Source organism: Arachis stenosperma, chromosome 10, assembly GCF_014773155.1.
Source record: "Arachis stenosperma cultivar V10309 chromosome 10, arast.V10309.gnm1.PFL2, whole genome shotgun sequence".
Lineage (NCBI taxonomy): Eukaryota > Viridiplantae > Streptophyta > Magnoliopsida > Fabales > Fabaceae > Arachis > Arachis stenosperma.
In genome coordinates this window covers 57,874,747-57,887,529 of record NC_080386.1, presented here as the reverse complement: position 1 = coordinate 57,887,529, position 12,783 = coordinate 57,874,747, and positions in this window count along the sequence as shown.

Sequence of the window (12,783 nt, the reverse complement as noted above, 5' to 3'; positions counted from 1 at the left end):
AATACCTCAAATTGCAATAAATAGAAAATCAAATTAAACATGAGAATTCATAAATCAAGTAATAGAATAAATAAAAATAGAAGAAAAACCAAAATGTAGGAACATTGAACGTGGAATGAAGAAATCATAGCCTAATCCTAATAGAAATCCTAAATCCTAATCATAATCCTAAATCCTAAGAGAGAGGAGAGAGCCTCTCTCTCTCTAAAACTACATCGAAACCTAAAATTATGAATTATGAATGAATGATGTTGCATGAATTGATTCCCCCACTTTATAGCCTCTAATCTGTGTTTTCTGAGCTGAAAGCTGGGTCAAAAACAGCCCAGAAATCACAGATTGCGAATTCTATCACGCTGATTTTTGTCACTGTGATACGTTCTCGTGGAGCATGCCTTCGCGTTGCCTAGATGTACGGGCACTATAGCAAATTACATATCATTTCAAAGCTCCAGACGTTAGCTTTCAACGCGACTAGCACTGCATCATTTGGACCTCTGTAGCTCAAGTTATCACCGTTTGAGTGCGAAGAGGTCAGGCTGGACAGCTTAGCAATTTCTTCAAGTTCTTGTATTCCTTCCACTTTTCCATGCTTCCTTTCCATCCTCTGAGCCATTCCTGCCCTATAAACTCTGAAATCACTTAACACACATATCAAGGCATCGAATGGTAATAAGAGATGATTAAAATACATAAATAAAAGACTCTAGGAAGCAAGTTTTCAATCATAGAACAAATTCTGGGAAGGAATTGTAAAACCATGCAAATAGTATGAATAAGTGTGCAAAGGCTTGATAAAAACCACTCAATTGAGCATAAGATAAATCATAAAATAGTGGTTTATCAACCTCCCCACACTTAAACATTAGCATGTCCTCATGCTAAGCTCAAGAGAAGCTATAAGAGTAAAGAGGAATGGTAGAGGGTATGAAATGCAACCTGTCTATATGAATGCAACTACATGCAAAAATGATTCTACCTACTTGGTGAAAAAGTAAATAAATTCTTCAATACAAACATAAATCAGATTCCACTAATTTAAATCACACAATAAAGTACAAGTAAACTTGCAAAAGAAAATATCTCATGAAAGCAGGGAACAAGGAATCGAGCATCGAACCCTCACTGGAAGTGTATACACTCTAATCGCTCAGGTGTTTGAGGTTCGATTCTCTCAATTATCTACTAATATTGCTTTCTAAGGCTTGCTCTTCATCTAACAATCAACAAAAATTTAATTCACCAATACACAAATCAAGAGGTCTTTTAAGGGTTGTAATGGGGTTAGGGTCAAGGTAGGATTGTGTTTGGTCAAGTGGACTAAAATCTGAATCCTTAATTAACCTACCTAACTTAAGACAATCCATGTAATTACAATGCAAAACCTAACTGTCCATTAACCATGTTTTCCACATATTCATGCATCCTAATCTGAGTACAGTACATATGCATTACTATCATCATTTACTTTGGAGCATTTTATCCCTTTTTTATTATTTGCTCTTTTTTTCTATTTTTTTTCTAATTTCCTCAATGCAAATGATTAAATTATTGAAAGCATGAATATGTCCTAAACATTTCTTTCACATTTTCATAAAGATATATAACACCCAATTCTTTAACCAAACGTTTCCAAACCCACTTTTTCTCACACTTAATTCATGAGCACTCTCACTAGTCTAAGCTAACCAAGGATTCAAATTAAGGACATTATTATTTTTTGCTTAGAGTTAGTGATGAGTTAAAGTAAAGAACAAAGGGGTATAATAGGCTCAAAATTGGTTTGCAAGGGATAATGAAAGGGTAAGGCCATATCTGTATGTAAGCTTAGTGAAATTCTATCGGTAAAGAAATTCACAAATATAATCGTGTTGTAAGTATAACTTGTAAACCAACAGAGAATCCTTTCATACAAAAGTTTTGGTTGTCACTTAAGCAAACCCAATAAAATTTATAACCGAAATATTTAAACCTCGGGTCATCTTCTGAAGGAATTGCATGGAAGTATGATTTATTATTGGTTATGGAAAACAGTATAAATTAAGGAACATGTTATTTAAATGGCAAGGGAAATAAATTAATAATTATAAAATCTCTTGGCAAGGTATAAGAAATTGAAGTTCTATCCTAGTTATCCTTATCAAGTGTGATGAGAATTTGACTCTGCTCCCACTTTAGTTAGCCTTTACTAGATAAAGGAAAGTCAAGCGGACTAATTAACTTGATCCTCAAGTAATAGTCAACTTCTATGGAAAGACTAGAGTTATTGGAGTACAAATTAATCAGCAAAGAATTCCAATTTCAATCAATAGCTAAGTTTGATAACTCAAGTGTTACTAATTACTCAACCAAAGCTAAGAGTGTGAAAAGCTAAATTAAAATCATAAATATGAAATACCTCAAATTGCAATAAATAGAAAATCAAATTAAACATGAGAATTCATAAATCAAGTAATAGAATAAATAAAAATAGAAGAGAAACCAAAGTGAAAGAACATTGACCCTGGAATGAAGAAATCATAGCCTAATCCTAATAGAAATCCTAAATCCAAATCCAAATCCTAAATCCTAAGAGAGAGGAGAGAGCCTCTCTCTCTCTAAAACTACATCTAAACCTAATATTATGAATTATGAATGAACGATGTTGCATGAATAGATTCCTCCACTTTATAGCCTCTAATCTATATTTTCTGGGCCGAAAACTGGATCAAAAACAGCCCAGAAATCGCTGATTGCAAATTCTGTCACGCTGATTTTCGTCATTGCGACGCGTCCGCGTGGAGCACACGTTCGCGTTGCCTAGCTACACGGGAACTATAGCAAATTATATATCATTTCGAAGTCCCGGACGTTAGCTTTCCAACGTGAGTAGAGCCACATCATTTGGACGTCTATAGCTCATGTTATGACCGTTTGAGTGCAAAGAGGTCAGGCTGGACAGCTTAGCAATTTCTTCAAGTTCTTGTATTCCTTCCACTTTTGCATGCTTCCTTTCCATCCTCTGAGCCATTCCTGCCCTCTAAACTCTAAAAACACACATATCAAGAAATCGAATGGTAATAAGAGATGATTAAAATACACAAATTAAAGACTCTAGGAAGCAAGTTTTCAATCATAGAACAAATTCTGAGAAGGAATTGTAAAATCATGCAAATAGTATGAATAAGTGTGCAAAGGATTGATAAAAATCACTCAATTGAGCATAAGATAAACCATAAAATAGTGATTTATCAACCTCCCCACACTTAAATATTAGCATGTCCTCATGCTAAGCTCAAGAGAAGCTATAAGAGTGAAGTGGAATGGTAGAGAGTATGAAATGCAACCTATCTATATGAATGCAACTACATGCAAAAATGATTCTACCTACTTGGTGAAAAAGTAAATAAATTCTTCAAGACAAACATAAATCAGATTTCACTAATTTAAATCACACAATAAAATACAAGTAAACTTGCAAAAGGAAATAGCTCATGAAAGCAGGGAACAAGGAATCGAGCATCGAACCCTCACTGAAGTGTATACACTCTAATCGCTCAGGTGTTTGAGGTTCGATTCTCTCAATTCTCTACTAATCTTGCTTTCTAAGGTTTGCTCTTCATCTAACAATCAACAAAAATTTAATGCACCAATACACAAATCAAGAGGTCTTTTAATGGTTGTAATGGGGTTAGGGTCAAGGTAGGATTGTATTTGGTCAAGTAGACTAAAATCTGAATCCTTAATTAACCTACCTAACTTAAGACAATCCATGTAATTACAATGCAAAACCTAACTGTCCATTAACCATGTTTTCCACATATTCATGCATCCTGATTTGAGTACAGTACATATGCATTACTATCATCATTTACTTTAGAGCATTTTGTCCCTTTTTTATTATTTGCTCTTTTTTTCTATTTTTTTTCTAATTTTCTCAATGCATATGATTAAATTATTGAATGCATGAATATGTCCTAAACATTTCTTTCACATTTTCATAAAGATATATAACACCCAATTCTTTAACCAAACGTTTCCAAACCCACTTTTTCCCACACTTAATTCATGAGCACTCTCACTAGTCTAAGCTAACCAAGGATTCAAATTAAGGACATTATTATTTTTCACTTAGAGTTAGTGATGAGTTAAAGTAAAGAACAAAGGTGTATAATAGGCTCAAAATTGGTTTGCAAGGGATAATGAAAGGGTAAGGCCATATGGGTATGTAAGCTTAGTGAAATTCTATCGGTAAAGAAATTCACAAATATAATCGCGTCGTAAGTATAGTTTCTAAACTAACAGAGAATCCTTTCGTACAAAAGTTTTGATTGTCACTTAAGCAAACCCAATAAAATTTATAACCGAAGTATTTAAACCTCTGGTCATCTTCTCAAGGAATTGCATGGAAGTATGATTTATTATTTGTTATGGAAAACAGTATAATTTTGGGTTTTTAAAATAAGGAACATGTTAATTAAATGGCAAGGGAAATAAATTAATAATTATAAAATCTCTTCGCAAGGTATAAGAAATTGAAGTCCTATCCTAGTTATCCTTATCAGGTGTGATGAGAATTGGACTCTACTCCCACTTTAGCTAGCCCTTACTAAATAAAGGAAAGTCAATCGGACTAATTAATTTGATCCTCAAGTAATAGTCAACTTCTATAGAAAGATTAGAGTTATTGGAGTACAAATTAATCAGCAAACAATTCCAATTTCAATAAACAGCTAAGTATGATAACTCAAGTGTTACTAATTACTCAACCAAAGCTAAGAGTGTAAAAAGCTAAATTAAAATCATAAATATGAAATACCTCAAATTGCAATAAATAGAAAATCAAATTAAACATGAGAATTCATAAATCAAGTAATAGAATAAATAAAAATAGAAGAGAAACCAAAGTGAAAGAACATTGAACCTGGAATGAAGAAATCATAGCCTAATCCTAATAGAAATCCTAAATCCTAATCCTAATCCTAAATCCTAAGAGAGAGGAGAGAGCCTCTCTCTCTCTAAAACTACATATAAACCTAAAATTATGAATTATGAATGAATGATGTTGCATGAATGGATTCCCCCACTTTATAGCCTCTAATCTTTATTTTCTAGGCCAAAATCTGGATCAAAAACAGCCCAAAAACCGCTGATTGCGAATTCTGTCACGCTGATTTTCATCATTGCGATGCATCCGCGTGGAGCACACGTTCGCGTTGCCTAGCTGTATGAGCACTATAGCAAATTATATATCATTTCCAACACGACTAGAGCCACATCATTTGGACCTCTATAGCTCATGTTATGACCGTTCGAGTGCAAAGAGGTCAGGCTGGACAGCTTAGCAATTTCTTCAAGTTCTTGTATTTCTTCCACTTTTGCATGCTTCCTTTCCATCCTCTGAGTCATTCCTGCCCTATAAACTCTAAAATCACTTAACACACATATCAATGAATCGAATGGTAATAAGAGATGATTAAAATACACAAATTAAAGACTCTAGGAAGCAAGTTTTCAATCATATAACAAATTCTGGGAAAGAATTGTAAAATCATGCAAATAGTATGAATAAGTGTGCAAAGGCTTGGTAAAAACCACTCAATTAAGCATAAGATAAACCATAAAATAGCGGTTTATCAACCTCCCCACATTTAAATATTAGCATGTCCTCATGCTAAGCTCAAGAGAAGCTATAAGAGTGAAGAGGAATGGTAGAGAGTATGAAATGCAACCTATCTATATGAATGCAACTACATGCAAAAATGATTCTACCTACTTGGTGAAAAAGTAAATAAATTCTTCAAGACAAACATAAATCAGATTCCACTAATTTAAATCACACAATAAAGTACAAGTAAACCTACAAAAGAAAATAACTCATGAAAGCAGGGAACAAGGAATCGAGCATCAAACCCTCACTGAAAGTGTATTCACTCTAATCGCTCAGGTGTTTGAGGATCGATTCTCTCAATTCTCTACTAATCTTGCTTTCTAAGGCTTGCTCTTCATCTAACAATCAACAAAAATTTAATTCCCCAATACAGAAATCAAAAGGTCTTTTAAGGGTTGTAATGGGGTTAGGATCAAGGTAGGATTGCATTTGGTCAAGTGGACTAAAATCTGAATCTTTAATTAACCTAAACTTCCCACCTAACTTAAGACAATCCATGTAATTATAATGCAAAACCTAACCGTCCATTAACCATGTTTTTCACATATTCATGCATCCTGAATTGAGTACAGTACATATGCATTGCTATCATCATTTACTTTGGAGCATTTTGTCCCTTTTTTATTATTTGCTCTTTTTCTTCTAACTTCCTCAATGTATATGATTAAATTATTGAATGCATGAATATGTCCTAAACATTTCTTTCACATTTTCATAAAGATATATAACACCCAAATCTTTAACCAAACGTTTCCAAACCCACTTTTCTCCACACTTAATTCATGAGCACTCTCACTAATCTATACTAACTAATGATTCAAATTAAGGACATTATTGTTTTCCGCTTAGAGTTAGTGATGAGTTAAAGTAAAGAACAAAGGGGTATAATAAGCTTAAAATTGGTTTGCAAGGGATAATGAAAGGGTAAGGCCATATGGGTATGTAAGCTTAGTGAAATTCTATCGGTAAAGAAATTCACAAATATAATCGCGTTGTAAGTATAACTTCTAAACCAACAGAGAATCCTTTTGCACAAAAGTTTTGGTTGTCACTTAAGCAAACCCAATAAAATTTATAACCGAAGTATTTATACCTCGGGTCGTCTTTTCAAGGAATTGCAGGGAAGTATGATTTATTATTGGTTATGGAAAACAGTATAATTTTGGGTTTTTAAAATAAGGAACATGTTATTTAAATGGCAAGGGAAATAAATTAATAATTATAAAATCTCTTGGCAAGGCAAAAGAAGTTAAAGTCCTATCCTAGTTGTCCTTATCAGGTGTGATGAGAATTGGACTCTACTCCCACTTTAGTTATCCCTTACTAAATAAAGGAAAGTCAAGCGGACTAATTAATTTGATCCTCAAGTCCTAGTCAACTTCTATGGAAAGACTAGAGTTATTGGAGTACAAATTAATCAGCAAAGAATTCCAATTTCAATCAACAGCTGAGTTTGATAACTCAAGTGTTACTAATTACTCAACCAAAGCTAAGAGTGTAAAAAGCTAAATTAAAATCATAAATATAAAATACCTCAAATTGCAATAAATAGAAAATCAAATTAAACATGAGAATTCATAAATCGAATAATAGAATAAATAAAAATAGATGAAAAACCAAATTGAAGGAACGTTGAACCTGGAATGAAGAAATCATAGCCTAATCCTAATTCTAAATCCTAAGAGAGAGGAGAGAACCTCTCTCTCTCTAAAACTATATCTAAACCTAAAATTATGAATTATGAATGAATGATGTTGCATGAATGAATTTCCTCACTTTATAGCCTCTAATCTATGTTTTCTGGGCCGAAAACTGGCTTTAAAACAGCCCAGAAATTGCTGATTGCAAATTCTGTCACGCTGATTTTTGTCATTGCGATGCATCCGCGTGGAACACGCGTTCGCGTCACCTAGCTGTACGTGCACTATAGCAAATTATGTATCAATTCGAAGCCCTGGACGTTAGCTTTCTAACGCGACTAGAGCCGTATCAATTGGACTTCCGGAGCTCAAGTTATGATCGTTTGAGTGCAAAGAGGCCAGGCTGGACAGCTTAGCAATTTCTTCAAGTTCTTGTATTCTTTCCACTTTTGCGTGCTTCCTTTCCATCCTCTGAGCCATTCCTGCCCTATAAACTCTGAAATCACTTAATACACATATCACAGCATCGAATGGTAATAAGAGATGATTAAAATACACAAATTAAAGACTCTAGGAAGCAAGTTTTCAATCATAGAACAAATTCTAGGAAGGAATTGTAAAACCATGCAAATAGTATGAATAAGTGTGAAAAGGCTTGATAAAAATCACTCAATTGATCATAAGATAAACCTTAAAATAGTGGTTTATCAATGACAGATAAGCAAAAAAAAGATGGACAAGGGTTCCATACTTTTTGCACCATGGTCCGAAGAAAAACTCTCTATTTTCATCTTGACAAGGTGAGAGAGATTTTTAAATTACCTCCACAAAGGGATGATCCAGAATCTTTTAATAGGAGGGTGGTAGCTAATCTCAAGCTGGATCATATTCTAAAAGACATATGTCTACCTGGAACTCAATGGATCAATATCACAAAAGGTAAACCAAATCAACTGAGATGAGTGGATCTCAAACCAGTTGCTAGGGGTTGGCTGGATTTCCTTGGGCGTTCCATACTCCCTACTAGCAACCGCTATGAAGTCACCATCAAAAGGGCTATAATGATTCACTGCATCATGATGGGGAATGAGGTGGAAGTCCACCAATTAATCTCCATTGAGCTGTACAAGGCTGCAAACAGGATGTCAACTCAAGCCAAATTGGCCTATCCAAACCTTATCTTTTGCTTGTGTAAGGAGGATGGAGTCTTGATTAACAGAGATTCATTTATCCCAAAATAAAATCCAATCACAAAGGAAGTGTTGGGAAGGTCCAACACACCAGATGATCATCCCAAAAGGAAGACACCTGAGCCTCTTCAAACACAAGAACTCCCTCCAATTGAATATTATACCCAGCTAGAAGCATCTGTTGCACAATTGCAAACCACCTTGGATCAATTAAGAGAGGAGCAAAGAAACCAGACTAGCATTCTTTGTAAACTAGTCAAGGAACAAGAGAAGCAGGGGCGTGAACTAGAAGAGCTGAAGTGTCAAAAATTATCCCATGAAGAGCCTAACGCCAACAACGATTAAGGTGGTTGAGTTCCACCTCCCTATTTTTGTTCTTATTTTAATTGATGTTTCTTATGTTTAGATTTACCTAATCACTAATAGCATTTAAGTTTCTGTCTTTTAATTTTAGAATTGCATGAGCATTATTAGGATTTAAGTTGCTATTTTCCCTATTTTTCTAATTAGGTATAAAATGTTCCTCTTGTCATCTCATTGAACTTGAATAAAATTTTGATTTGTTTAGAAGCAGTAAAAATGCATGAATTTTGAGTTATATCATAAGAATAGTTCAATTATTTTGATGTAGTGGCACTACTTTTACTTTTTAAATGCATGAATAAACAGTACATGTTTGATGTTGGAGTTACGAATGTTGGATCTTGAAAGAATAATGAAAAAAGAGAAGTATTATTGGTAATCTAAAAAATCCAAAAAATGATTCTTGAAGCAAGAAAAAGCAGTAAAAAGAAGAAAAAAAGAAAAAGCCAATAGCTCTTTAAACCAAAAGAATGTGCTTAAGAACTCTGGGTACCACTGGCTGGGGATTCCAGTAAAGCTGAATCACAATCCTAAAGGGTTCACCCAGTTAAGTGTCTGTGGCATTTATGTATCTGGTGGTAATACTAGAAAACAAAGCGCTTATGGTCACGGCCAAGACTCAAAAGAAGCTGTGTTCAAGAATAAAAAAGAGCTAAACTAGGAAAATAAATAGTATCATTTGGATTCTGAGTTCCTAAAGATGCCAATTATTCTGAGCTTCAAAGGAAAGTGAGATGCCAAAACTATTCAGAAGCAAAAAGCTACTAGTCCCACTCATCTAATTGAAATTGTGCTTCATTGAAAACTCTGAGATTTATTGTATCCTTCTCTTCTTTTAATCCTACCTTGTTTTGGTTTCTTGGGGACAAGCAACAGTTTAAGCTTGGTGTTCTGATGCGCGGATATTTTTTACGCTTTTTGGCATCATTTTCATATAGTTTTTGTTATGTTTTGTTTAAGTTTTATTATATTTTCATAGGTTTTAGTCCAAAAATTCATATTTTTGGATTCCACTTTGAGTTTCTGTGTTTTATGATGATTTTAAGTAAATTCTGGCTGAAATTAAGGCGCTTTGGAAAAATCTGAGCCAGAGACAACGAAAGGATTGCAAATGCTATCGAATTCTGACCTCCGTGCACTCGAAGGAGCATTTTTAGAACTACAGAAGTCCAAATGGTGCGCTCTTAACAACATTGGAAAGCTACTATCTAGGGCTTTCCAGAAATATATAATAGTCTATACGTTACTTTGGAATTGAAGGTCCAAAACTGGCATTCAATACTAGTTCTTCAACCACTTTCTAATGTTGGACGCCCAAAAGGGAGCAGCTGGCGTCCAACGCACAAAAAAGAGTCCAAAGCTGGCGTTCAATGCCCACGAAGGGTACTAGCTCGTTGAGTCACCCTTAGCTCAGCCCAAAGACTCTCCAAGTGGGCCCGAAAAGTGGATTTTTGTACTATAAAACTAGTTCATCTTATTTCTATAATTCTTAGTTGCTAGACTAGTACTTAACTTGGGATCTTTGCCCATTCAAACCTTTCATTACTTTTCTCTAAGCTATGATTCACTAACCTCCTAGGTTAAGGTTAGGAGCTTTGCTGATTTCTATGGATTAATAATATCATTGTTCTATTTCAATCTGTACGTGATTCTATTCTAAGATGTCTCTTCGTTCTTCATCCTAATGAATTGGGAGTGTAACTTGACCGTCATCCATATTCTACATGGGTTCTTGTGATTCCTTGACGGGATAGTATTGAACCACAAGCTTGATTATACATCTCTTAGATGGCTAATCCACGACTTCGTTGGGGACTTGGAGACATCAGTTCAGCCGAGGTACGGGCGATTAGGGTCTTTGTGGTATAGGCTAGAATCACGAAGCAGCATTCTCTGATCCGAAAGATCCGACCTTGTCTGTGGCGCTTTGAGTAGGATCAGTAATGGAATGGACTACTGGAGCTTTACCCTCATTCAGATTGGATGACCACTGACCTGGCATTTGATCTAAAGCAGAGGAGATTAATGACCACTGTCCTGGCGTTAATGAATTACAGCCTACTATGGAATGAATCATCAGAAGTTGATGTAGACATGGAGAAAAGTTGATCCAGAAGGAGGAAGCATCTCCAAAGCCTCAACCGTTCTCGCAACACTGATTTCACACCTCTCTACAATAACTTTATTTATTATGTTTTATGCTTTTTTTACCCCAACTATATTTTCTATCCGCCTGACTAAGATCTAGAAGAAATCAATTGCTTATTCAAACCAACAATCTCTGTGGGATCGACCCTCATTCACCTGCGGTATTACTTGGACGACCCGATGCACTTGTCGGTCTATCTGTGCGAATATTACGGAGTAAATTTCGTGCACCAATCTTGACTTGGCCATACCGGCTCAAGACCTGGTTAGATTTGCCAACTGGTATTGTGCTCTTCAATATGGGAAATTTTGTCAGAAAAAAAGTTGCATGTCAAGCGGCAACTATAGACGCATAAGCTAACTGTTGAGCTTAGGATATCGGTGCACTCCCACATTGAAAGCTGAGTGTGGAGCTTTTTGGAAAGAGAATTGAGGAAGGCAAATGAACCTTGGGTGTTGAAGTTTTATGGCAACTATCACAACACCAACCTCAAGTCCGTTCTTGGACGAGGTAAACAAATTCCCATCTCAGAAGCTGCAATTGCTGAGACTCTGAACATCCTACCTAGGTTAAAGGGGTGATGCACTTTTGCGAAAGCACAATGCGATCGCCTATTGGATACCTTGGATTGGGATAGAGTTCTAAACATGATAGCTTATCCTGGCTTGGCATGGGTTATGAGTGTAGAGGAAAATCATAAGCCAATAGTACTCCCGGTTAAGCAACTTTTAACTAAACATGTGATCAACCCCATTTTTAGGGTTTATCTTGCATTGAATTTAGAGTATTTTATCAACCTTTCCTCACGTATAGTCAATGAAATAGCATGGTTTTGTGATTCTCCCTTAATTTGTGCTTAAGTGTGAAAACATGCTTTTTAGGTCTTTAATTTGCCAATTCTAATTTACCTTTGATTTCACTAGATGCCTTCATTTGTTTGTTAAGCGATTTCAGGTTAAAAAGGCTAGAAATATATCAAAGGAGTGAAGGAAAAAGCATACAAAGTGGAGAAATCATAGAAAGCCAAAGATTTGGGATGCACTCATCTACACGCACGCGCAATCGACGTGCACGCGTGGATCGTAAAATCCCAGGGACGCGCACGCGTGATGTATGTGTACACGTCGATATCCGCACGTGACCTCTTTAGTGAAATCGTGTCTAGCGAATTCTGAAGTGGCACTGGCCCAGTTTGGAGCTGAATTTTGGCAGAAAAAGGTTAAAATGACCAAGGATTGAAGGGAAAGGCATCATGGACTCACATGAGACATTAATTAGTTGAGATCTAATTTTAGAGTTAGTTTCTAGAGAGAGAAGCTCTCTCTTTTCTCTAGAATTAGGATTAGGTTTAGATTAGAATCTCTTAGATCTAGGTTTTAATCCTTGCTTTCTTCCATTCGACCTTTCAATTCTTTGTTGCTATATCTTGTTCTTCTATTCTCTTGTTGTAATTTCCTCTATTTTGTTTTTATATTTTGTTGTTGATCTACTCTTGCTCCTTTTATTTTCTTTTAATGCAATTTGAGGTAATTCATGTTAATTGTGATTTCTATGATTGTTGTTGTTGATTCTTTGCAATTAGTTGTTGTTAGATTTTATTCTTGTTGTCAATTTACTATGCTTTTCTTTTATGCCTTCCAAGTGTTTGACAAAATGCTTGGAAGGATGTTAGAGTAGAACTTTGTGTGCTTGGCTTGGGATGGTAACTTAGGAATTCTTGAGTTACTAATGTCCAAGTGATTGATAATTGGTAGCCATTGACTCTAGCTCTCATTAATTCAATTAGTGAAT